The sequence below is a fragment of the Chiloscyllium plagiosum genome, unplaced genomic scaffold (assembly GCF_037043375.1).
Source record: "Chiloscyllium plagiosum isolate Xiang-an unplaced genomic scaffold, Cpla_swu_hap1 HiC_scaffold_24, whole genome shotgun sequence".
Classification (NCBI taxonomy): Eukaryota; Metazoa; Chordata; class Chondrichthyes; order Orectolobiformes; family Hemiscylliidae; genus Chiloscyllium; species Chiloscyllium plagiosum.
In genome coordinates, this window is record NW_028270162.1 from 35,301,646 (window position 1) to 35,325,048 (window position 23,403).

The following is a 23,403-nucleotide window of genomic DNA, read 5'->3' on the forward strand; positions in this document are numbered from 1 at the left end:
AACAAAGCCGATTGGGATCATTTTTCTCAGTAGCCTACTTCTGCCCATCAATGTTCAGCTGACTATGAGGAGCCCCCAATAAAAGACTCAAACTGCATCAGGGTCATATACAGAAAGCAAGATTCTATTTAAATATATTAAGGAGGCTTCTTTTTTAAAGAGACCTAATTCAAAGCTTACTCAGAAATCAAGTCAGGCATATCTCAGGTGGCAAATCATCGTTGTCTTTATTTCTAAAATAAACTTTTCTTCACCTGCTGTTCTGCTCTGACTGAAATACACAGACGTGGGAAGACAAAAAAATTCGCTCCCACTGTTCCTCCTGAGAAAAAGATCAAACTCACACAATAGTGTTCACACTAGGATTCAAACTGAACTGCAGTCACTTAGGAGCTGTTTGGTCACATGAACTGCCATCCAATCAGGAATGGCCTCATTTAGGGACAAGCTTTTATGAGATGAAAGCCAAAAATTGCAGCTTTCAGTAGTTGCCATAGTGATCAAAACGATGAGAGAACAAACTTCGAAATGGCCTAACATGCATAAATATAGATTAAATGAGCATATAGCCAAGCAAGGTGACAAAAGGATTTGAGGGAGGAAAGGTTTTTTTTGTTGTTGTTATTACTGTCTTCTGTGGCTGTACAACAAGGAAGTCTTTTAGATATTAATTTAAAATAGTGTTAAAATAAGTTTGACCAGTTGAGTGTAATTTTAGGTTAAAATCATTCTGGCACAAAAGGTATGCTCATAGAGAAAAACAAATCTTTGCTAGTATTCTGGAGGGAATAATGACTTGGAACAAAAGAAAATAAAGCAGAGAATTCAGGGCAATATTAATTATCGCAGAAATGATATTAAAATTTTCCCACTTTTCTGAGCAACATATCAAAAGGATGAGTTTAACACCATGAGGAATATATACAAAAATACCTTGGGGAAAGGGGATTGAATTTGTGTCGGCTGGGGTATGGGTGAGGTGAGAGTAGGAGGGGGGAAGGAGGGGAAGATTCCAATTTCCCATTCCCAGCCAGTAGGTCGTGTTGCCATTATAGTCCAGTTGCTGGCTGTTTGCATTGAAGCTACATCTGGTCTCTGACAACCAGCTGTTCACCACCAGTGGGTAAGCATTTAGGCTAATTGTATCGTCTGTTGTCAGGAGTTGTCCAGAATTTTTCAGGCGAGATTGGATCTCACAAAGGCCGAAATCTGCCTGCTGCCTTTAAATGGAGGAGACTCCCCCAGGTGTACGTTCAAAAAAAAACACACTGCCGACAGCATTTGGGATGAATGAAAATTCACTCAAGTTGCTGAAATGTTGCCGTCATGTACTGAGAGTGAAGATATTAGAAACCCAGCAAACTTTGAGATCTGGCTGAAGTTCTTTTGCATATATGAACTATTTGTTTTCTTATTTGTTTTTTTTTGGGGGGCGGGAGGCCCACTGTTATAAAATATTAACCATGTAGCCAACAAATCAATTGGGGTAAAACAAATGATCCAGAAATTATTCTGTTCATCACGTGCAAAGTATTCCATTTTGGGAAGTAAACCAAAGCTTTTTGGTTTCTCTCACGATATGTGATCATTTTAATATGTAATGTGTAATTTTAAGGCTGAGTTTGCTGTCGCCATGACTACAGAGGAGGTACTCAGTGCCTGTGCAATCACAGTGCCCGTGGCATCAATGCCAGAGATACCACAGGTAGCTTCCTGCATTAAAGAATGATACACTATACGACCTGGAGCTTGGTGTGCTCCACCTTGGGTTTTCAATTTACAAAGGTACATAGAAACATGAATAGACCATTCAGTCCATTGAGTCTGCTCTGTTATTCAAACCAACCTTGGTTGATCCAATATTTCAATGCCTTTTACCCACACTATCCCCATAATCGTGCATGCTGTTGGTTATCAGAATCTATGCCTCAAACATACTTGTAAACTGATTTACACAGCCCTCTGAGGTAGACAATTCCAAAGGAGTAAAAGAACTTCTCTCGTTTCAGATATGTGTTATTCTCCTCATTTTTAAATTGTGCCCCCTAGTTCTAGACTTTCAATCATGGGAAACATCTTACCTGCATCTGTGCTGTCAATCCTTTTACCTGCATCTATGTTCTCTAGCCTTTTAAATATTTTATAAGTTTCAAAGAGATTACTTTTCTTTCTTTAAAACTTTAGAGAACACAGGCCCAGTTTGACCAACCTCTCTTCATTGGATAGTCCCGCCAACCCAGTAACAAGTCTGGTGACATTTAGTGCACTCCCTCTATGGCAACAATATCTATCCTGAAATAAGGAGACCAAAACTGCACATAGTTTTCCAGGTATGGTCCAACCAAGCTTCGCTATAATGGAAGTAAGACTTCATTACCTCTATACTCAAATCCTCTTGCAATAAAACTAACATTTCTAATAGTTTGCTGCACCTATATGTTAACATTCAGTGACTGATAATGAGGGCACTTAAGTCCTTTGGTACATCGACGTTGTCCAACCTCTTACTATTTAAGAAATACTCTGTACATCTGTTCCTATGATTAAAGTGGATAACCTCACATTTTCCCATTTGTTATGCTCTTGCCCATTTACTAAGCCTATCCAAAACCTCTGGAAGCTACTTCACATTATCCTCACAGCACACATTCCACTTAGCTTGTACCATCCACAAATTTGTATATATTATGTTTGGTCACTACCTCCAAATCATTCATGTATATTATGAACAACTGGGGCCCAAGTGATCCATGTAGTAACCCATTAGGCTCAGCCTCCCAATGCAAGAATGATCCATTTATTCCTACTATCTCTTTTCTGTCTGGTGGTTAATCACTAATCCAAGCCAGCGCATTACATCCTACCCAATATGCTTTCATTTTTTGAAACAGTGTCCTGTGGGGGAACTTTATCAAAAATCTTCAGAAAATCAATGTATATTTCAGCTCTCTTTTATTTGTTTTCCTAATATCATTTTCAAAAAAGACTCCAACAAGTTCATTAAACGTGATGCCCCATTCACAAATCCATGCTGACTGTGCCCAGTCAGATCATTTTTAACCAAGTGTCTATTTTTCACTTCCTTTAACATAGACTCTAGCATTTTCTCTACTATTGGTGTAAGACTAATAGGTCTGTAGCTGCCTGTTTTCACTCCATTCATAAATAGTTGAGATCTGCTAATTTTGAATCAGCAGGAATCATTCCAGAATCTATAGAATTTTGGAAAATAATTACCAATGCATTGACGATACCTATAGCCCTCTCCTTCCACATTCTGGTATGTCCTGGGGAATTATCAGTTTTCAGCCCCATTGATTTCTCCAGTACAATCTTTGTACTATTACTAATTTCCTTCAATTCCTCATTCTCTCGAACAACTTGGATCTCTAATTCTGGTATCATTCTCGGTGAAAACAAACACAAAATATAATAAGTTAGCTTCTCTGCCATTTTAATAAATTCTCCTGAATCTGTCTGTAATGGACCTACGTTCATCTTAGATTAGATTACTTACAGTGTGGAAACAGGCCCTTCAGCCCAACAAGTCCACACTGGCCCTCCTAAGAGCAACCCACCCAGACCCATCCCCCTACATTCACCCCTTCACCAAACTCTATGGGCAATCTTAGTATGGCCAATTCACCTAACCTGCACATTTTTGGACAGTGGGAGGAAACCGGAGCACCCGGAGGAAACCCACACAGTCAGAGGAAGAATGTGCAAACTCCACACAGACAGTTGCCTGAGGTGGGTCTCTGACACTGTGAGGCAGCAGTGCTAACCACTGTGCCACCGTGCCGCCCATTAGCCAAATATTTTCTACTTTATGTATCTTCAGAAGCTGTTCCAGTCCCTTTTGTACTTCTTTTATTTGCGAGGTTGCATTCGCATTCTACTCTCGCTTTCTTTATCAGTTTCTTGGATCTTCTTGCTGAATTCTAAAAACAAAACCTCCCAACCCTCAAATTTAGTTTCAAATGTATATAAAAATACAGTGAAAAGTGTCACCACACTGTGGCACCCTCTTGAACACTGAACATAATGCAAGATTTTACTGCAATAGAAGTCATCTTTCTTTCTTTTCCTTGTCCTTCCTCAGCTGCTCCTCCTGTCGCTGCCTGACATTGGCTGGAGTCTGTGAAACAGGTTCCGGAGTGTCTGTAATGGGCTTGATGGTCTCGGTTACTGGCCTCCATTGCCGTCACTCCCACAACCTCCGCATCCGAGCTGGAACCAAGGCCTTGGGGGTGCAGGGGTTCTGTGTGTCCTACTGCCTCTCTGACACTCCTCCAGACACTGTTGCCAATCTGCTTCCTATTTCTAGCAACCTTCTAAAAACATTTTCTTTTCATCTTATACAATACTAAACTTTCTTTATCAGCCACAATTTATAGACATTTTACTGTGTTTTTTGCACCTTTAACGAATGTACAGTTGCTGTAAGTCATGTAATAGTTCTGTAAAGATTATCTATTGTCTATTTAAGTCATGCCTTGTAATGTACTTTCCCAGTACACCTCAGGCAATTTGCACCTATCGTCTTCATAATTTTCCTTCTTCAAATTTAACACACAAATTGAACAACCTCACTTTCAAACATAATATAAAATTCTATCATACAATATTACAGACTAAATTGTTCAGTAATTAAGTTAATTACAATTGCAATCTTATCAATGTTATTCTCAGTGTGGAAAGAATGTCTTTGTAAATTGGTTTTAGTGAAAAAGTTGGAGTGTAGATTTAGATACATGTACAATGGTATAATGGCTACTTTAATGCAGAAATAAAGTCAGAAGACACAGATGATTATGAAAATACTTCAAAACCTACACCACAGTTTGGTCTGTCGAGACTGTGTATTTGATATTTTGAGATCCCTTGGACTGGTGTTAGAAATGGGCAAGAACGAAAAGTGGACTCTTCAGTTGGTGTACCATTTCCTGAGCTCCATTTCGGAATCTGAGCGTGTTTGCAGAGGTAAGAGAGGCTGGGTGGGGATGGGGGCGAGGTTTGGTGGTTGAGGTGGGGTGAGGGAGGGTGTGGCGGGTGGGTGACAGAGCCCTGCCTGCACAAGGAGGGCAGCTGAGCGAGCACAGATTGAATGCACTGAAGCCAAATTAAAGGAGACTAACTCCAAGGTGAAGCGAGAAACATAAGGTGCAGAGAGGCAGCCCACCAGCAGTACAGCTGGAGGACAGGGGAAGGTTGAAGGAGGGGGAATCTATCCCATCTGCATAGATGCAGGAGTGGCTGTAGGCTGCTTTGTCGAATGTCCCTCACCTGCCTCTGGAAGAGCCATTTTTAATTAAATTTTAAAAGGTTGGAAAGAGGGTGGTCCCATTATGAAGCAGCCTGTCTTTTCCATTCCCTCCAGTGACAGCTGAACCTGCTTTAGCTACAGCTCCATGTGTCTGGATGTCATCTCTAACTGAAGCAGAAGCCCACCTCCAGGTCAATTAAAGTAATGCCATCAGGAAATTGACAATGATGACTGCCCCTCAAAGCTGGATTCAGCACTGGGAAATTCTGCTTCCTGTCCCTGGAGGGAAGAGCCTGCCCACAATTTGACACATGGGCTGTGAAATGCTTTAAACAGACGGTGCAGGATTTTGCAGCCGTCAGTATACTCACCCATGCCCTTGTCAAAAAGCTGCCCTTAAGAGACCTCACAAGTTCTATGCCCCCAATTCATCTTTTTGTAAACAATCAATGTACTTCCACAGATGGCAAATTTTCAAATTTGAAAGCACTGATTGTATCATTAGTTCAACTCCAGCCACTGATGCCCATCCCTAATGACTTATAAACTGAATGGATTGTTTGGCCATCTCAGAGGCCAAATGAGAGATAACCACGTTACTGAGGGACAAAAATGGAAACTGATGGAGAAACCCAGCAAGTCTGGCAGAATCTGTGGAGGGAGAAAGCAGTCGAAGTTTCAGGTCCAGTGACTTTTCTTCAGAAATTGATTTCCCTTCTGCGCATGATGCTTCATAAGAACATAAGGACTAGGAGCAGGAGTAGGCCATCTGGCCCTTCGAGCCTGCTCTGCCATTCAATAAGATCATGGTTCATCTTTTCGTGGCCTCAGCTCCACTTATCCACCCTCTCACTGTAACCCTTAATTCTTTCATTGTTCAAAAACATTCTACCTTAGCTTTAAACAAAATTACTGAAATAACATCAACTACTTCACTGAGCAGGGAGTTCCATAAATTCACAATCTTCTGGGTGAATAAGTTCCTTCTCAATTCAGTCCTGAATCTGCACCCCCTAATTTTGAGGCTATGCCCTCTTGTTCCACATTTCAGTGGAAACATCCTCTCTACTTCTAGCTTATCTATTCCCTTCATAATTTTATATGTTTCTATAAGATCCTCCCCCCATTTTTCTAAATTCCAATGAATATAATCCCAGTCTACTCAGTGTCTCCTCATAAGCCAACCCCCTCAACTCTGGAATCAACCTAGTGAACCTGCCCTGCACCCCCTCCAGTGCCAGTACACTTCCTCTCTCAAGTAAGGAGACCGAAACTGCACACAGTACTTCAGGTGTGGCTTCACCAACACCCTGTATAGCTGCAATATAACCTCCCTGCTTTTAAACACAATCCCTTTAGCAGTGAAGACAAAATTCCATTTGCCTTCCTCATTACTTGTTGTACCTGCAGAACAACCTTCTGTGATTCATGCACCAGGATACCCAGATCCCTCTGTAGAGCAGCATGCTGCAACGTTTTACCATTTAGGTAATAGTCCTTTCTCCTGTTACTCCTACCAAAATAGATGACTTGACATTTATTAACATTGTATTCCATCTGCCAGACCTTTGATCATTCACTTAAAGTAGCTATGTTTCTCTGCGTAGTTTTACAGTCCTCTGCACACTTTGCTCTGCCACTCATCTTAGTGTTATCTGCAAACATTGACACACTACATGTGGTCCTCAACTCCAAATTATTTGTGTAAATTGTGAATAATTGTGGTCCCAACACTGATCCCTGAGACACGCCACTGGTTACTGACTGCCAACCAGAATAGCACTCATTTGTCTCCACTCTTTGCATCCTGTTAGTTAACCAATCCTATGTCCATTCTAATACTTTACCATAACACCATGCACCTTTATCTTATGCAGCTGCATCTTGTGCGACATCTTGTTGAAGGCCTTTCAGAAATCTAGGAACACCAAATCTACTAGGTCCCCATTGTCTACCGTGCTCATAATATCTTCATAGAATTCCAAAAGTTTAGTTAGGCATGACCTGCTTATCATGAACCCATGCCCAAAGGGAGAAATTCTATCGAGATACCTCGCTGGTTCTTCCTTGATAATAGACTCAAGCATCTTTCCTACGAAAGAAGATAAGCTAACCAGTCTATAATTCCCCATCTCTTTTTAAACAGTAATGCCACATTTGCTGCTTTCCACTCTGGTGGAACTGCCCCAGAGTCCAGCAAATTTTGGGAAATTACCACAATTAAACTTGCTATTTCTCCCGGCATCTCTTTTAGTACCCTGGGATGCATTCCATCAGGACCAGGAGACTTGTCTATTCTTAGCTCCATTAGCTTGCCCAACACTACCTCACCTACCTTCGTCTCTTTGTCTATTACTGGCATGTTATTTGTGTCCTCCAATGTGAAGACTGACACAAAATACCTATTCGATGCCGCGGCCAATTCACTCAAATTGCTGCCAATGTTCTGAATTAGGGTTCCTGGACCTGAAACATTGACATTTTGTTCTCTTCACAGATACTGCCAGACCTGCTGAGTTTCTCCAGCTACTTCTACCTTTGTTTCAGATCTCCAGCATCTGCAGTTCTTTGTTTTTCACATTACTGGGGATCTGGGTACACCAAACCAGAAGAGAATGGCCAATTTCCTTCCCCAAAGGACATTGATGATACAGGTAGATCATTTGAACATCAAACAATTTTTTGTCCATTATTACTGAGACTAGTTTCCAATTCCAGATTTATTATCCATATTTAAATTTCACCTGTTGCCATGGTAGGATTTAAATCGAAGTGCCTAGAACATTAACCTGGGCCTCTCCATTATTGGCCCAGTGACATTATCACAAGTTCACAATCTCTTAAATCTATAAACTCCAAATCAAAGGCTAAAGTTCTACAATGGATCCACAGTTGACACTTGAGTTCCTTCAATAGTGCTCTGCTATTCTAATTGAGGGGATGACAGGTAGATAACTGGCTTAAGAACCCCAATTAACTGGGTTAGTGAGGTGGAAGATATGCTTCGACTGCCTCACCTTAGAGTGTGATCTGAACATGTGTTGCTGGAAAAGCGCAGCAGGTCAGGCAGCATCCAAGGAACAGGAGAATCGACGTTTCGGGCATGAGCCCTTCTTCAGGAATGAGGAAAGTGTGCCAAGCAGGCTAAGATAAAAGGTAGGGAGGAGGGATTTGGGGGAGGGGCGTTGGAAATGCGATAGGTAGAAGGAGGTTAAGGTGAGGGTGATAAGGTGAGGGTGATAGGCCGGAGTGGGGGTGGGGGCGGAGAGGTCAGGAAGAAGATTGCAGGTTAGGAAGGCGGTGCTGAGTTCGAGGGTTGGGACTGAGACAAGATGCGGGGAGGGGAAATGAGGAAACTGGAGAATCTGAGTTTATCCCTTGTGGTTGGAGGGTTCCTAGGCGGAAGATGAGGCGCTCTTCCTCCAGCCATCGTGTTGCTATGGTCTGGCGATGGAGGAGGCCAAGGACCTGCATGTCCTTGGTGGAGTGGGAGGGAGAGTTGAAGTGTTGAGCCACGGGGTGGTTGGGTTGGTTGGTCCGGGTGTCCCAGAGGTGTTCTCTGAAACATTCCGCAAGTAGGCGGCCTGTCTCCACAATGTAGAGGAGGCCACAGCGGGTGCAGCGGATGCAGTAAATGATGTGTGTGGAGGTGCAGGTGAATTTGTGGCGGATATGGAAGGATCCCTTGGGGCCTTGGAGGGAAGTAAGGGAGAAGGTGTGGGCACAAGTTTTGCATTTCTTGCTGTTGCAGGGGAAGGTGCCGAGAGTGGAGGTTGGGTTGGTTGGGGGTGTGGACCTGACGAGGGAGTCACGGAGGGAGTGGTCTTTTTGGAATGCTGATAAGGGAGGGGAGGGAAATATATCCTTGGTGGTGGGGTCCGTTTGGAGGTGGCGGAAATGGCGACGGATGTTACGATGTATATGGAGGTTGGTGGGGTGGTGGGTGAGGACCAGTGGGGTTCTGTCCTGGTGGCAATTGGAGGGGCGTGGCTCAAGGGCGGAGGAGCGGGAAGTGGAGGCGATGCGGTGGAGAGCATCATCGATCACGACTGGGGGGAAATTGCGGTCTTTGAAGAAAGAGGCCATCTGGGTTGTTCGGTATTGGAACTGGTCCTCCTGGTAGCAGATGCGCCGGAGATGAAGGAATTGGGAATATGGGATGGCGTTTTTACAGGGGGCAGGGTGGGAGGAGGTGTAGTCTAGGTAGCTGTAGGAGTCGGTTGGTTTATAGTAAATGTCTGTGTTGATTCAGTCGCCTGAGATAGAAATGGAGAGGTCTAGGAAGGGGAGGGAGGCATCTGAGACGGTCCAGGTAAATTTGAGGTCGGGGTGGAAGGTGTTAGTAAAGTGGATGAACTGTTCAACCTCCTCATGAGAGCACGAGGCAGCGCCGATACAGTCACCTTAGAGTGTATCTGCTCTTTACAAAATCTTCATTATACTTTTCTTTTTGTGCATTGTTTAGCCACATCAGATTCTTCATACTTGGCAGACACATCCTGCAAAGTAATAGAATGACTTACTGTTCCTATGACTAGGAGGATATCACATGCAAAAACATGAGAAGACTTGTGTTCAATTCAGCAAGAGGGAAAAATATAGAACATAGAAAAATACAGTGCAGTACAGGCTCTTTGGTCCTCGATGTTGCGCCGATCCAAGCCCACCTAACCTACACTAGCCCACTATCCTCCATATGCCTATCCAATGCCCGTTTAAATGCCCATAAAGAGGGAGAGTCCACCACTGTTACTGGCAGGACATTCTATGAATTCACGACTCGCTGAGTAAAGAATCTACCCCTAACATCTGTCCTATACCTACCACCCCTTAATTTAAAGCTATGCCCCCTCGTAATAGCTGACTCCATACGTGGAAAAAGGTTCTCATGGTCAACCCTATCTAAACCCCTAATCATCTTGTACACCTCTATCAAGTCACCCCTAAACCTTCTTTTCTCCAATGAAAACAGCCCTGAGTGCCTCAGCCTTTCCTCATACGATCTTCCTACCATACCAGGCAACATCCTGGTAAACCTCCTCTGCACCCGTTCCAGTGCCTCCACATCCTTCCTATAGTATGGCGACCAAAACTGCACAAAGTACTCTAGATGCGGCCGCACCAGAGTCTTATACAATTGCAACATGACCTCAGGGCTCCGGAACTCAATTCCTCTACCAATAAAAGCCAGTACGCCATATGCCTTCTTCACCGCACTATTTACCTGGGTGGCAACTTTCAGAGATCTGTGTACATGGACACCAAGATCCCTCTGCTCATTCACACTACCAAGTATCCGACCATTAGCCCAGTACCCCATCTTTTTGTTACTCTTACCAAAGTGAATCACCTCACACTTACCTACATTGAACTCCATTTGCCACTTTTCTGCCCAGCTCTGCAACTTATCTATATCCCGCTGTAACCTGACACATCCTTCCTCACTGTCAACAACTCCACCGACTTTCATATCATCCGCAAACTTGCTCACCCAACCTTCTAGCCCCTCCTCCAGGTCATTTATAAAAATGACAAACAGCAATGGTCCCAAAACAGATCCTTGCGGAACACCGCTAGTAACTGCACTCCAAGATGAACCTTTACCATCAACTACTACCCTCTGTCTTCTTCCAGCCAGCCAATTCCTAATCCAAACCTCCAACTCACCCTCAATGCCATACCTCCGTATTTTTTGCAGTAGCCTACCATGGGGAACCTTATCAAACGCCTTACTAAAATCCATATACACCACATCTACCGCTTTACCCTCGTCTACCTCCTTAGTCCATTCAACTTCATCCTCACCAATCTGCCTGCTGCAGTTGTGAATGGTGATGGACATTAAACAACTCACTGGAGGAGGAGGTTCCACAAATGTCCCCATTCTCAATGATGGAAGAGGCCAACACTGCTCCAGAACTTGCCACTCCCCTCTCCAAGCTGTTCCAATACAATCACAACTGTGACATCTACCCGACAATGCAGAAAAATGCCCAATTTTGTCTTGTACACAAAAAAACAGGATAATTCCAACCTCGGCCAGTTACTGCCCCATCAGTCTACTCTCGATCATCAGTAAAATCATGGAAGGTGTCATCCACAGTGCTATCAAGCAGCACCTGCTCAGCAATAACCTGCTCAGTGATGCCCAGTTTGGGTTCCATAGGACCACTCAGCTCCTAACCTCATTAAAGCCTTCATTCAAACATGGACAAAAGAGCTGAATTCCAGAGATGAGCTAAAAGTGAAGTGTGGCATCAAGGAGCCCTACAAAACTGGAATCAATGGGTATCGGGGGCAAACTCTCCACTAGTTGGAGACATAACTAGCACATAAGAAGACAGTTGTGGTTGTCGCATGTCAGTCATCTTAGCTAAAGGACATCTGTGCAGGAGTTCCTCAGCATAATGTCCTGGGCCCAACCAACTTAAGCTTCTTCATCAATGATCTTCCCTCCAGCATAAGGTCAGAAGTTAGGATTTTCACCGATGATTGCACAATGTTCAACACCATCCATAACTGAAGCAGTCTATGTTCAAATGCAACAAGATCTGGACAAGATCCAGATTTGGGCTGACAAATACATAGTCATATCTTTAAAAGTGTCCTTATTACAGAGGAGGAAGTGCTGGCTGTCTTGAAATGCATAAAGGTGGATAAATCCCCAGGACCTGATCAGGTGTACCCTAGAACTCTGTGGGAAGCTAGAGAAGTGATTGCTGTGCCTCTTGCTGAGATATTTGCATCATCGATAGCCACAGGTGAGGTACCAGAAGACTGGAGGTTGGCTAATGTGTGCCACTATTTAAGGAAGGTGGGAAGGTAAAACCAGGGAACTATAGACCAGTGAGCCTTACATCGGTGGTGAACAAGTTGTTGGAGGGAATCCTGGGAGATAGGATTTACACGTATTTGGAAAGGCAAGGACAAGGCAAGGGATAGTCCACATGGCTTTGTGTGTTGGAAATCATGTCTCACTAACTTGAGTTTTTCGAAGAAGTCACAAAGAGGATTGATGAGGGCAGAATGGTGGATATGATCTATATGGACTTCAGTAATGCATTTGACAAGGTTCTTCATGGTAGACTGGGGTTAGGAAGATTAGATCACACAGAATACAGGGAGAACTAGCCATTTGGATACAAAATTGGCTAGAAGGTGGGAGACAGAGGTTGGTGGTGGAATGTTGTTTTCAAGACTGGAGACCTGTGACCAGCAGCTGGGATCGGTGCTGGATCCACTGGTTTTAGCCATATTTATAAATGATTTGGGTGTGAACATAGGAATTATAGTTAGTAAGTTTGTAGAAAACACCAAAATTCATCCTGTTGTGGACATGAAGAAGGTTACCTCAGAGTACAATGGGATCTTGATCAGATGGGCCAATGGGCCGGGAAGTGGAAGATGGAGTTTAATTTAGATAAATGCGAGGTGCTGTATTTAGGAAAGGCAAATCAGAGTAGGATTTATACACTTAATGGTAAGGTCTTGAGGAGTGTTGCTGAACAAAGAGACCTTGGAGTGCAGGTTGATAATCCCTTGAAAGTGGAGTCACAGGTAGATAGGATGATGAAGAAGGCATTTGGCATGCTGGTTTTTATTGGTCAGTGCATCGAGTAAAGGAGTTAGAAGGTCATATTGCAGCTATACAGGAAATTGGTTAGAACACTTTTAGAATACTGCATTCAATTCTGGTCTCCTGGCTATAGGAAAAATGTTGTTAAACTTAAAAGGGTTCATAAAAGATTTACAAAGCTTGTGCCAGGAGTTAGAGTGTTTGAAGTATATATCCAAAGGTTGTTTAAACATTTTGAATTCTGTTAGGAAAGCTGCTACAAATTAAACTATGTCTTTAATGTTCTCTTACTTGCCATTGATCCATGGCGCACACTCATAATTTCTCAAGTGAACTAACTGGCCCTTCAATAGACATTTGTTTGTTTTTGAGCAAGACAGCTTTCCACATTCACTGATTACAAAGATGTTCATGGTTGTGTCACGCACTTTAGCAAAATTTAAGACTGTTGACCATGTGTTTCAGCTGTAACTTGTTTGATGTTGTACAAGCATGATGGGCTTATCAGAACAATATTTTCTACTGCTGTCATGTTAATGATTGTTGTCTAATAATCAATCACTCATCAGGAACTGATTAACTCCACGGGTTAGTTTATTTATAACGGTCGAACATATTATAAGTTATGATGCATATAGTACAGCAAATCAACTGATTTCTGTGCATGTACTTGCAGACACATTACAGACTAAATGCTAGTTGAAATCACAAAATTATATCCTCAAAGCAGATGGAGTCCGTAAAGGTGAACGCTCTAAAAGACAAGGTAAACAAACAGTATGATGCATCACCAGAAGGTGAAAAATTTTGTGTATAATCAAAATTGAGAATTAAATTAAGCCCTTCAAGCAAAGAGGTGATTTGGGCCATATAAATCAAAAGACTGATTTCAAATGATTTAATGGATTTGCAAAATGAACCTGTGAATATATTAAGTTTTCCATTCTTCTGCAGAAAAGTTCATTAATGCTGATCTAAACTTCATTTCTGTAGAATATGCATAATTCATGAAATGACCATCTTGCAAGTCTTACACATGCTACACAAATTAGAACCAATAGAGGTAAGTAAATAGAGGTGAGTAAATGCAGCAAACTTTTTATTAACCAGCACATATGGGACCAGGAGTGTGCCCATTGATCAAATATTGCAGTTGATCAAGAAGTCCACATAATCAATGTAAAAACACACACAGAGTAATAGAAACATAATCCAGGAGGGTATACACATCACTGTTATACTTCATTTTACAGCATTAATCACTTAAATAATAATACAACTTTACTTTAACTAAAACTTACCATCAAACAGCCTTCTCACTCACACCCTCAACTAATTACATGGGCATTAGAGAGATCGTAGTATTTGAGGAGATGATTTGGAGATGCCAGTGTTGGACTGGGGTGTACAAAGTTAAAAATCACACAACACCAGGTTATAGGCCAACAGGTTTAATTGGAAGCATTAGCTTTTGGAGCGACGCTCCTTCATCAGGTAGTTGTGAGTACACAATTGTAAGGCACAGAATTTATAGCAAAAATTTACAGTATGATGTAACTGAAATTATACATTGAAAAATACCTTGATTGTCTGTTAAGTCTTTCATCTGTTCGAATACCATGATAGTTTCACTTCTTTCATGTGTAAATCACAAAACATTTTTTTTAAAGTTGCATTCTCAGGTTAACTCTAACAATTGGTGATAGCTAGACAGTATGTTGAAGGTGTTAGCCCCCTGTGTTCTCTGTCTATGCCATGATGTTTAGATTGATTCTAATCTAAAAAGTGAGATAACAGAGTTTTACATTAATTCATGCAGTTTTTGAGCAAAGTACAATGTAACTCTGCAAGTACAAATTCACCCCACAAAATATGTGTGCGTGTGTGTGGTTTGGGGGGCTGTGAGTTTGTGAGAGAGTGTACATGTGTGTGTATGTGAGTGTAGAGTGTCTTAAGTCTGTGAGGGGGTGCATGTGTGAGTGTGGGAGTGTGTGTGTGTGTCTGGGGTGGTGGGTTGTTGGAGCGTCTGTGAGAGAGAGTGTGTATATGTGTGCGTGAGTGTAGACTGGTCTCTGAGAGGATGCATGTGGGAGTGTGTGTGTCTGTAAGGGTGTGTGTGAGTGTCTGTGTGTGTCTGTGTATATGTGTGTCCGTGTGTATATGTGTGTATAGGAGTGCTTGTTTATCTGTGTGTGTGTGTGTGTAGGAGTGTCTGTGTGTGTGTATAGTACAATGGTGGTCACCTGTAGTGTGACATGAACCCAAGGTCCCGGTTGAAGCCCTCCCTATGGGTACCGAACTTAGCTATCAGCCTCTGCTCAGCCACTTTTCGCTGCTGCCTGTCCCGAAGTCCGCCTTGGAGGATGGTCACCCAAAGGTCTGAGGTCAAATGTCCTGGTGAACACCGCAGAACAATCAACAGACAGGAGTGTTCCCTCCCAGTTGAGGAACATTTCACCTCGGACCTTCGGGTGACCATCCTCCAAGGCGGACTTCGGGACAGGCAGCAGCGAAAAGTGGCTGAGCAGAGGCTGATAGCTAAGTTCGGTACCCATAGGAAGGGCCTCAACCGGGACCTTGGGTTCATGTCACACTACAGGTGACCACCATTGCACTATACAAACACACAGACACTCCTACACACACGCACACACACACAGGCACTCCTATACACACACATACACACGGACACACATATACACAGACACACACACAGACACTCACACACACCCTTACAGACACACACACTCACACATGCACCCTCTCAGAGACTTACTCTACACTCATACACACACATATACGCTCTCTCTCACAGACACTCACAACTCCCCACCCCAGACACACACACATTCCCACACTCACACATGCACCCCCTCACAGACTTAAGACACTCTATACTCACATACACACACATATGCACTCTCTCTCACACTCACAACCCCCAAACCCAGACAGACACACACGTACATATATTTTGTGGGGTGAATTTGTACTTGCAGAGTTACATTGTACTTTGCTCAAAAAACTGCATGAGTTAATGTAAAACTCTGTTATCTCACTTTTTAGATTAGAATCAATCTAAACATCATGGCATAGACAGAGCACATAGGGGGCTAACACCTTCAACATATTGTCTAGCTATCACCAATTGTTAGAGTTAACCTGAGAATGCAACTTAAAAAAAATGTTTTGTGATTTACACATGAAAGAAGTGAAACTATCATGGTATTCGAACGGATGAAAGACTCAACAGACAATCAAGGTATTTTTCAATGTATAATTTCAGTTACATCACACTGTAAATTTTTGCTATAAATTCTGTGCCTTACAATTGCGTACTCCACAACCACCTGATGAAGGAGCAGTGCTCCGAAAGCTAGTGCTTCCAATTAAACCTGTTGGACTATAACCTGGTGTTGTGTGATTTTTAACTTTTTTTTTGAGGAGAAATTGACTTAAAATTTAATCAACTGTTGATATTTCATGCGGCTATTCAATTGAACAATAATTATATTTACATTGAGGTAAATAAATTAAATGTGTAATAATTGGACAGAATAAGACAGTAAACTTGCAGTATTTGAGATACAGGGTTTTTTTTGCCAGTTTATCAAGAGGGCCCAGTACATTAAGGTGCTGGTTAAAACAAAGTTTGCTGTATATTTTCTTTTTTGTTATAAAATCCAGCATTTACTCTGCTTCCCCTTCAACAGGTTGTACTCAAAATGGCAACATGACAAAGCACAGAGGTGTGCAATTAAGTCTGAAATTTTGCAACAAGTGTAGGAATGCCATAACATTAAATCGTGTGTAATACCAATCCCAAAGTAGGAATATTTTTAACCTTCAGACAATTTATACGAAGGTCTATTAAAGCAAACTGTCACCATTAAAGTACTTTATTACCCCATTAGATGTAATACTCTGTTCTTTTGTTGCCTCTGTCCATGGAGAAATTTGTTGATTGAAAGTTTCCAGTGTAGGGAAAGCATTTATTTCAGTGAAGAGGAAGTGAAGCATGTGCAATTCTTTTTTTCTTTATTCATTCATGGGATGTGGTTGTCACTAGTTAGGACAGCATAGGCCAGCATTTATTGCCCATCCCTAGTTGCCAAGAGGGCAATTGAGAGTTAACCATATTGCTGTGGGTCTGGAGTCACATGTAGGCCAGACCAGATAAGGGTGGCTGTATCCTACTCTAAAGGACATTAGTGACCCAGACAGGTTTTTCTCACAATTGACAACGAATTCACGGTCATCATTAGAGACTAAATTCCAGATTTTTAAAATTGAATTCAAATGCCACCATCTGCCATGGCAGGATTCGAACCCGGAATATTCAGTCTCTGGAAAATTATCTGGGCCTCTGAATTAACAGTCCAGCAACAACACCACTAGGTCATCACCTCCTCCTCAATCTGGTGGGTTCAATCCCGTGGTTATCTCCTGCACAGAAAAATCAACACAAATTTCCATAGACTCCAACAGAACTCTCCATCTCCCTTCCAATCAAACTTATAGCAGGTTCAACTTACATCAGCATGTTAAGATTGAGGGCCTGGACTTAACTGAGATAATGATTTACTTAGACTTATTCCCTCCTGTCCTGGAGCAGTGAGCAGAAGGTGTGATATTTTTCAATTATCATAATTACAAAAATAACATGGTTACATGTTAACTTTCATGTTAGATGTTTAACCAAGCACCTGACACCTTGATTGAATGTGAAAGACCATACAACACTATTCAAAGATGATAAAGACGACATTTGTCCCTGTGCCTTAACTAACATTCCTTTTTGAACCAAGTTACCACAAAAAGCATGCTGGTATAAAACACCTGCTGTTTTGTAATAACATATCAGCAGTCACTGTGCTAGTAATAAAGTCCAACTTGTTAGGTGAAACTATTTGAAAAAGTACCATTTAAATGCAAGTAAGATGACTTATTAAATTACTTACCTTTCAAGGCAGCATGGATATTTAAAAATAAGGCTGGATAACCTGGGCTGGAAATGATTCGACATGTTTTTTCGTAAGTCTTGTTAGTATGTTTCATAAAAAGGAAACATGTAAGAAAATGTTTTCAGTAAGCATGTTAGGATGATTTACTTTACTCTTCAACTCAATGTGACCTTACATAATTTATTATTGAAAGAGTTTTATCAGACAGTACAATTCTGAATCAATCATGTACACTCTTCCAGTATTTTGACAAATGTGCTGCCAGTTGTTTTGCTATTGAGCTGTTTTAGTATTGACAATAATATTTATATAGGATAAGTCCCAAAGGCATTATAGAATTTTACTGACCATTTATTTTGCTTGCCAGAGGCTTACAAGAGCAATTTTTGAAAGAATAGAAAAGACACTGGAATATTGTAACCTTTTTGAAAATAATTATTTCCTAACATTGCGATAACTATATCCCTTGTGCCTTGCATACGGCTAAATATTCCGAAACCAATGTTGATGACCGGCCACTAATTGTCTCAGCAGACATGTGCCCTCAGGTAGGATTGAAATTTACTAGCCTGTCTTCCATGAGTGGCCCAGAGGGGATACACTTGCTACTCATGTACCTGACACTGCTGCCATCTATCGCATTGGGGTGTCCTGCTTTGTGTTTTGGCACTACTTACTTGCAATGTTCCCAGTTTCTTGCAACGTCAAGCACAGCAACTTACTTAATTAGGATCATTCTAAAATGATGTAAATAATGAAAGATGCCATCCATAATAGATAATAAATGAAAAAAAATTGAGATCATTATTTATGCAACCTCGGTAAAATATTAAAATCATAGTTTATCATTTTTAATTGAGTTATATATGACAATGATGATTAATTAACTTTCTTGTGTTAAAAATATTTAAACCATCATTCAAGTAATGGAAGTTAGGAAAATATCTGCAAAACTGAATAAACATTTTAATTATAAATATAAGTAAACATTGATGCAGACTTACATTTTTCTTCCAAAACAATAAATCCTGTGGCAAAAAAAACAATTGGAAAGAAAATCACACTGGGAATGATTGTGAGCTGGGAACAGGATGTAAACAGTAACACAGGAAGTAAGAGATGAACTGATGATACAGAGGAGGAAAGAATGTCAGAAGATCAAGAAATTTAGGTTTATTAGGCCAAATATACACACTGATGTAACACCAAGTAAGGAGGAAGGTTTAGATCCAGCTGAGAAAATGGTGCTGATATATAATTTAATGAAAAAATTACAAGAAGTATTATTTAACAATTTTAAGGTAACAAAATTAGAACACAAACAGAGGAATGAATGAAATATTCAGTTATTGTTCTGACTTTAGTGTTTTTCAGAGAGTTAGGCTGAAGGTTGCTATGCCCTGAGGCTGTACCAGTTCTGAGGCTGTAGAATGCTGGTTCGTCTCTGTGCATCTATAGCTTCTGAAACTCCAAATGGATCATGTGGCATGACTGGGACTTCAATACATGCTCTTTTAACAATGGGAAATCCAATTAAAGATCGAACTGAAGGCATAACAGGATTGGTGATGAACAACTGTTGATTTATTAACACTAGGAAAACCATAGGAGATGGTTTCTATCTTTAGGATGAAGTGCACAACACATGTGCTACTTTTAATGGACAGTATTGATAGATGAGGGTTCATGGCTCAAGTGACTGAATACATCAAATGATGTGCCAATGAACCACAGGTATTAGGAAGATCTGGTGTAAGGTCATAATGTCATAGAATCATACTGCGTGGAAACAAACCCTACAATCCAACTAGTTCATGCTGACCATGTTCCCAAACCACTTGCCTGCAGTTGGCCCATATCCCTCCAAACCTTTTCTATTCATGTACTTATCTAAATGTTGTAAATGTACCTGCATCCACCACTTCCTCTGGCAGTTCATTTTAATATCATTTATTTTGGATTTTTGGATGTTGAACTAGTTCTATATTGGTTTTCTGTGTGTCTGAAGAAGGTTAATTATTAATTTGTAAGTATTTCTGTAGCAATGGTGATTTATTTTAATCACATCATTAAAGGTAGCTTTTCTAGAGAGTAGTGGAGTTCTGTTTACATGAGGAAAATTTAGGATTGAACAGTGTAAACAGTATGCTTTCAGATAGAAGATGCTGGAATAGTGGTTTGTGTTTAAGGTAAACATTTATATCCTTAAAAAAATGGATTTACTTTCAATTTAGGGCAGTTTTGCAGAAGATTTGGCTGCAGGTGGATGTGCAAAACATTCACTCCTGATAAAGGGAGATAGTTTAGCATTGTTGAGAAAGACGTTACCTCAGTGTAAGGAGTTGATGTTAAAAGTTACAAACCAGAAGTGTTTGATGAAAGCCCTGAAAGGGTTATATGAAGCTGAGAAATTCTAAGCTCAGTTCTTTGATAATCTAAGGAAGAGGCAATCAGACTCTAGTCACTGAGAATTGAAACCACGGCTGAGCTAAACCGTACGTGAGATAGAGAAGGGTATTCTCCCTGATGTTTGAGTACTGCAATGGGATGCTGCTGGGATGAATAGAATTGTATTTTTACCATTTGTTTTGAAATTGTTAAAGTGTGTCATATGGAAATAGTTTGGTTTATTTCATTTTATCTTCATATTTTTCATAACAAACTTCTGTTTTGTTATTAAGTCTGAATCTGGAACATTGGATGTTTGTGTTTCAATGAGAGACCACCTTGTTAAAACTAAAGAAAAATGATGTATCAAGCCAGATTTCAAGAAATAACATCAGGTGGGATTATAACTGATCACATATTCAAGTCTTGGTCTACACCGATTGATTTGTTTTTGTCTTCAACTGAATTCATTGAATGTTTAAAATATATTTTATTTATTAATCTGATCCCACAGATCAAACTTGTAATAATTTGGTAATTTAGAATTGACCGAAATAAAAGTGTTTCTAAAGTAGCTTCCTTCCACATACTTCTGACTGAATTTTGCAGAGTTCTTGAAGAAACATAGCTCATGATCAGCTGGTTAAATTCTCTGGAAAACACAGAGGATTTTCTGAAATAGGTATACAAATGAAATTCCATCATAAAGAGGCCTGCTGTAAGGATATGCCCAGCAGAAGTCTGTCATATTATGAACTTTCCTCCAATCCAAACAAGCTATTATTAAGATGACTGTTTAATCTCACATGAGATTTGGTATTTGGTCTACAGACAGTATACGTACAAATATATGAACTCGGAGCAGGTGTAGGCCATTTGGCCCCTCTTGCCTGTTCTGTCCTTCCACAGGCTCATGGCTGATCAAATCCACATTCCCTCCAACCCTGATAACCATTGACTGTCTTGCTGTTCATTCATCTACCTCTAAACCAAAAGTATTCAATGACCCCCACCTTCATCTATTTAAATGGGGGTGGCATGGTGGCTCAGTGTTTAGCATTGCTGCCTCACAGCGCCAGGGACTCGGGTTCAATTCCAGCCTTGGGCGACTGTCTGTGTGGAATTTGCACATTCCCCCTGTGTCTGCGTGGGTTTCCTCCGGATGCTCCGGTTTCCTCCCACAGGCCAAAGATGTGCAGATTAGGTGAATTTGTCATGCTAAATTGCCCATTTAAGGAACCATTAAAGGCATAGGCGGGGATAGAAAGACAAAGCATTCAGTGAGATAGTGAAAGCAGGGCCAAGTTGGAAGAAAGCTGCCAGTTGTGGGACAGAAGAAGGGGTGGATGGGTAGAAGGATTGAACCAGAGGAATCAATGAAGATGCAAAGTTAAAGGAAATTGCAGAGGCTGGGTGGAATCAGAGGGATTTGTGGCTGAGCTGTGAACCTAGTCCAATCAGGAAACTCCTATTCTATGAGGTCCACATGGCTGACCTTGTTACAATCACTACAACCACCACCTGCAAGTTTTCCTCCAAAACACTCGCCATCCTGACCTGGGAATATATCGCTGTTCCTTCATTGTTGCTGGGTCAAAATCCTATGGGGAATGGGTCTGGGTGGGTTACTCTTCGGAGGGTCGGTGTGGACTAGTTGGGCTGAAGGGCCTGCTCCCACACTGTAAGGAATCTAATCTTAATGTGAACATAGCTGAGGGTCCTTCACAGCTCTCTGTAAACTCCAGGGTGCTTAAGGCTGGTTCAACACCAAAGGATTAAGAAGTTTCTAGACAGCCTGTCTCCACATTTCATATGAAAAAAAGGAAAAAGTGAATCTCAATGGCCACTATCAACCTCCAATAGTATCACAATGGTCTCTTCCATCATGACTAAATTGGGTGGGCCTCAGAAGTATTAATTCAGTGATAATATGAAATATAATATACAAAATAACACACTTTTAAATATTTCAAAACACTGTTGGAATATTGCGTGCAATTGTTGGAATAATGCGTGCAATTCTGGTCTCCTTCCTATTGAAAAGATGTTTTTTTTTTAGATTAGATTACTTACAGTGTGGAAACAGGCCCTTTGGCCCAACAAGTCCACACCGACCCGCCGAAGCGCAACCCACCCATTCCCCTACATTTACTCCTTTACCTAACACTACGGGCAATTTAGCATAGCCAATTCACCTAACCTGCACATCTTTGGACTGTGGGAGGAAACCGGAGCACCCGGAGGAAACCCACGCAGACACGGGGAGAATGTGCAAGCTCCACACTCCACACAGTCAGTTGCCTGTTGTGAAACTTGAAAGGGTTCAGAAAAGATTTACAAGGATGTTGCCAGAGTTGGAGGATCTGAGCTACAGGGACAGGCTGAACAGGCTGGGGCTGTTTTCCCTGGAATGTCAGAGGCTGAGGGGTGACCTTATAGAGGTTTACAAAATTATGAGGGTTATGGATAGGATAAATAGACAAAGTCTTTTCCCTGTGGTCGGGGAGTCCAGAACTAGAGGGCATAGGTTTAGAGGGAGAGGAGAAAGATATAAAAGAGACCGAAGGGGCAACTTTTTCACGCAGAGGGTGGTACGTGTATGGAATGAGCTGCCAGAGGATGTGGTGGAGGCTGGTACAATTGCAACATTTAAGAGGCATTTGGATGGGTATATGAATAGGAAGGGTTTGGAGGGATATGGGCTGGGTGCTGGCAGGTGGGACTAGATTGGGTTGGGATATCTGGTCGGCGTGGACAGGTTGGACCAGGGGGTCTGTTTCCATGCTGTACATCTTTATGACTCTATGACTGTCAGGGGCTACCCCCTTTATTATCACATGATCCATCAGAACCATAAGTCATCAACTTGTCTCAGAACAAAAGTTTTTCTTAATTCACTTGGTGGGCTGTGGACTTTTCTCGCTGGGCCAGCATTTATTGCACATCCCTAGTTGCCCTTGAGAAGGTGATGATGAGCTGCCTTCTTGAACCGCTGCAGTCCACATGCCCTTAGGGAGGAAATTCCAGGATTTTGACTCAGCAACAATGAAGGAACAGTGATATATTCCCAGGTCAGGATGGCGAGTGTTTTGGAGGAAAACTTGCAGGTGGTGGTTGTAGTGATTGTACCAAGGTCAGCCACATGGACCTCATAGAATAGGAGTTTCCTGATTGGACTAGGTTCACAGCTCAGCCACAAATCCCTCTGA